The sequence below is a fragment of the Silene latifolia genome, chromosome 9 (assembly GCF_048544455.1).
Source record: "Silene latifolia isolate original U9 population chromosome 9, ASM4854445v1, whole genome shotgun sequence".
Taxonomy (NCBI): domain Eukaryota; kingdom Viridiplantae; phylum Streptophyta; class Magnoliopsida; order Caryophyllales; family Caryophyllaceae; genus Silene; species Silene latifolia.
The window spans coordinates 179,187,715-179,192,578 of NC_133534.1; the positions used below are offsets into that span (position 1 = coordinate 179,187,715).

General features: G+C 40.1%; 1 long non-coding RNA gene across 1 annotated transcript; it reads left to right on the forward strand.

Annotated features, from left to right (window-relative positions):
- Nucleotides 1–4,103: 4,103 nt before the first annotated feature.
- Nucleotides 4,104–4,619, forward strand: LOC141598384 (uncharacterized). The gene is made up of 3 exons (XR_012523473.1): nt 4,104–4,203; nt 4,325–4,409; nt 4,530–4,619. It is a non-coding gene; the product is annotated as an uncharacterized LOC141598384 (long non-coding RNA).
- The last annotated feature ends 245 nt before the right edge of the window (nt 4,620–4,864 follow it).

Here is a 4,864-nt window from a genome sequence, read left to right on the forward strand (position 1 = left end):
AAGAGTACGACCGCATAACGAATTATAATGATTAACTAATAAAAACTCGTTTCAAACAAACATAACCCGTCCACATCACTACCCCTACTTCGCTCTCGCCCACACACCACCACCGGCCACCACAAGGCCGTGTCAACCACCAGCCCCAACACCCACTTCAACCCCACCACCAAGGACCACCCCCACGACGGTCGACTCCCGCCGGCGAGTCAGACCGTGGCCTTCTTTTGGCCTGGTTCCCCTCCGTGCCTCACCAACACCCACTGTTTCTCTCCTTTCCTCCACCGCAACCAACACCCTATCCCTGCCTCACCACCACCGTACTGCTCACCGTCATCCCACCAACACAGACACCATGGCACCACCATTTCGACCTCCCCCGAGTCCACGGTGGTGCCACCCCAACACTACTCGTCTAACTCGCCTGAAAACTGCATTTAACTCGTTTGTTACCCCCTATGTCGATGCCGCCTATTACTGCCACCCTAACCACCTACAACCACCCCAACAACCACCAAGTTACTCGCCACTCACCACACCACTCATATAACCTGACAACAACCACTAACAAAGCCCCTATCAGACACGCAACCACCCACAAAACCCGACATCAAATCGAAAAAAAACAGAGAAGGGGATTGAATGCTTACCTTGCCGCCACCACAACAGCCACCACGGCCACCTACGACCGTCGACAATAGTCCCTAGCTCCTCCTCTGCACGGTCACCACCTGTGCTCACTCTTTCTCTCTCTTTACCCGCGAAATCTGAAGTTTTGGTGTTGGTGAAGGAGGGAGGCGGGTTGAGGGAGATGGAAATGAGGGAGGCGGTTGGTTACTATTAGGGTTAGGGTTAGGGTAGTGTTTAGGTTTATAATTAGGGTTAGTTGGGCTTAGGGTTAAGGGTAATTGGGCTGGACAACTTATCATAATTATCGACTCGACAATTACCCGACTTAATTGGTAATATAAAATGTATAATAATTAATATATAATAATATCCGTTTAATTTATTATATAAAAAATACGGGGTATTACATACTTGGCTCGTATAAAGGAAGGCTTTATTATACCCGATGAAAGTCATGATGAGTATTTAATGCATAAGGCAGCTGATGTCCACAGGCAGTGGAAGTGTGGCGTTGCTAGGGATTGGTTGTATGTGGACAAGGCAACGGGGGAGATGCGTAAGAGCCCACCGGAAAACAAGTGTCCCACCATCAAGCAGGAAGAATGGGATCTTTTCAAAAAGATGAGAACTACTGAGAAGTTTCAGGTTAAATATCCTCGCCTTTTAACGATTTACCTATCATTTTTTTAATTAATGAGTCCTTTATATAATGTTTTTATTATCTCATCTACTTGCGCTTTTATATAATTATTTGAAGGCCGTTAGCAAAAGAAATCGTGCTAACATTTCATGCAAGAAGGGGAAATTCTATGGTTCTCGAGGCGGTTACAGAAAGATAGAAGAGGACCTCGTAAGTAGCATGCATTATTGCCCTGTGAGACTTTATTTTTTTAATCACACTTGGACTTGCATTGATACACATTTACGTGTATAAATGTTACCATGTTAATGTGTAGGTGGCAAAGGGAGTGAAAGAGGTGGATCGGCATGTAACTTATAAACATGGGCACACGCCTAAAGGATCCCGGTCGTCGCATGACAAATACGATGAGGAAGTTTTGGCCAACATAGTAAGAATTATTTTATTAAGACGAGTTCATTACTAACTTTATTATTTTAGTCACAAATATAATTTGAAGTTTATTTAATATATTATAGGATAACGTATTGAAAGAGGTAGAAGAAGGGAAATTCACTCCCAGTGGTCGTAATGACGTTCTTGCTAGAGCGATCGGCCGACCCGAACATCCAGGTCGTTTGAGGGGCGTCCGTTACAGGTTGGAGTAACGAAATATTATGGGAAAACTGCCCAGATAAAGAAGAAAAGGAAGACTAAGTCCGAGAACGCCGACATGGTAACATTTATTCTATTATTTTCATTTAAGTTCAATTCACATGTTATTGTTGGGATAAAAATTGCCGACACATTACATTATTGGCAAGCGACTTGATTAATGGCATCCGTACTACTAAAGCTGAATGCTGGAGGTAAGCTTTCCGAAGAAGAAGTGAAGATGATGGAGGATGTCATTTCTAAAGGGGGTAATAATAAGGTACAACAGATTGGTGAAGAGGCCGCTACTACCTTGGCAATACATGAGAAGGAAGTATCGGTCAACGAGATTCAGAAAGATCAGGTACCTAATAATGCTTCTGAAGTTGTAACAACTAAAGCCGATCAGGTACCTAATATACTTCCTTATTTTTCTTTTGTTTTTTTTTTTTTAAGATCGGGGGTGTGTTCACCGCCAACTTCGACATGGTGCCATTGAATTGGTTAATTTTATTAGGTAAATAATGGGTCCGAAAAGGAGATGCAACTTGATGAGAAGATCGGTGATGGAAAACAAAGATACATCCCCTTCAAGTCAGTTTCCTGTTTTCAGTAAGGTATGCATGAAGTGTTTAATTAGTTAAATTTATATGAATGCTGAAGTTTGTGCAAAAATCGGCCCGAGACAAAGCGTTTTTGCAAAATCTTTTGAATCTTTGAGCGTTTTTGCAAAGATATAATAATGTATGTATGTGTATATTCTTCAGGCCGTAAACAATGCCATTATTCTTGCGACCCTAATAGAATCGAAAAGCCACGTGTGCGTGTTGGCCGGGTCTCGTAGAAAACAAATCTGCGGCCGAAATCGTAGTTATTCATGGCGAAAAACTTTTGCCGAATCATACAATAGTAGAGATAACTACGGTCTTTCCAGGCCATGAAAACTTTCCACCGCCTCGTCCCGATTCGTGACGACATTACCATTCTGGGAGATGCGCTTGGAAGTTTCATCCAATGGCCTAATACTCACATCTACTTGGCGAAGATATCTCCGCCGCCTCCGCCTTTGAGCAAATGAAAGCGATTGGGGTTAGAAGAAATACCTTTATATATATGTGTTACATTTTTAATTGTTGAATGTTTTTATATGTTAAATTTATATGTTATTTTTTTTTGTAGGGAACAAAAAAGGCGGCTTCGGCGGATAAGCCTAAGTCCACAGACATGCCAACAACCTCGACTTCACAACAACTTGATGAGGTATGTATTTAATTAACTTCTCCATTTTTTTAAAAATTAACCTCGCCCCTTTATTTATATTTTGTCTGTATTTATAAAAAGCATGGTAATTTTGTGTAGGGGACAAAAAGACCGATAAGCCTAAGTCCCCAGTCTTACCTGCTACTACTACCTCATCATTGAAAGAGCAGGTTGACGAGGTATTTAATTAAGTACGCTTTTATTTTTATTACTCCAACTAGGATATGTTACCTTTGGATTTTTTATTATTTTAATTATCTATACTACATGTGTAGGCTGGTGGTAGTAGCACCACATCAAAGACTCATTCTTTCCCGGCCGTGAAAGTTAGGAGTATAAACTCCACAAAATATAAAGGGAAGGATTACATGGAAAAAGTAAGAACGGGGACGATGATGAGACTGTATGAGGAGGCTGGCCATCGCATAGCCTCCGAGCAACTGATAATTATTCCGCTCGAGGAGGATATTCTAGGGGCTGAGCGCCAAGCGCTTATATCATGGGATCTGCTAGCCGTATGGGCTGGACTAGACCAGATTGATATAGCACACATATTTGTTTAGATGAAGTAAGTTTCTTAATAAATAATTTCATAGTCTAATATTCTGACTACTAGGTAGATAGTGTTTTAAATACCGGAATTAATACCGTAATAATGTAGGATATTGCAATTGAGAGTGATCCCCGAGAAGAATATTCCATCTGATCAATACGGATTCCTGTGCCCCTATGTTTTATCTTTATTTATTCCGGATTTCTCGTTCAAAGAACGGGTAGATTATATTGCTCAGCAATTGACGACAACCAAGAAGCTGATTTTTGGCTCTTATAATGAAAAAGGGTAATAAACAAATTAATATTACGTTTCCCCCTACAATTGCATTTTCATAACTAATATATGTACTTGTTAATAATGATGATGTCTCTTGATGTAGGACTCATTGGGTGCTAGCAGCCATCATGCCGACAAAGAAAAAAGTTTTCTGGTTGGACTCTATACATCACCAACCAAGCGAGACTTTTAAGCGCTTGATTAATATGTAAGTTTATAATACTGATTTATTTATAATAACATTAAGTTTCAATTTTTATTTATAGAAAAAAGCTCATTTTTGCCCCTAAAAAATGAGTTTCTGCCTCCTTTTTTATTTTTAAAAAAAGGGCCTTTGAGAAGAAAAGAGCAAACGAGCAGGATCAACCCACGAAAGATTCTGATGTTGGCCCTGAATTTATTACGATAACAGGGGTACGTGCTCAAATACAATAACATTAAGTGCAAAATCTGTGTTTAATACTAATACAATACCTAAAGTTCAAGATTCTGATGTAAGCCTTCTCTCGTCTGTTTGTTTTTATGTAATAATAGGCCCCTCGCCAGCCAGATAGCATACAATGTGGATACTACGCTTGTCGGTTCATGTTGGAGATTATTAGGCGAAGATATATCATTATTCCTCCAAAGGTTAGTAATTTAATAATGTGTTTATTACTTTTTTTAAATTAGAGCTAATGTTGTCTTGCTTGTCGCTATATATGCCATGATGTTGCTATGTTGTCTTGCTTGCTGCTATATATACCATAATGTCTTCTCTTTGTTTTTTCCGCAGTGATGCAATCAACCCGTCGTAATGCAGTTGAGCAAAGACTCAAATATAGATATAGACGAGGTAAGAGACATGTGGGGCAACTACGTCTTAGAAT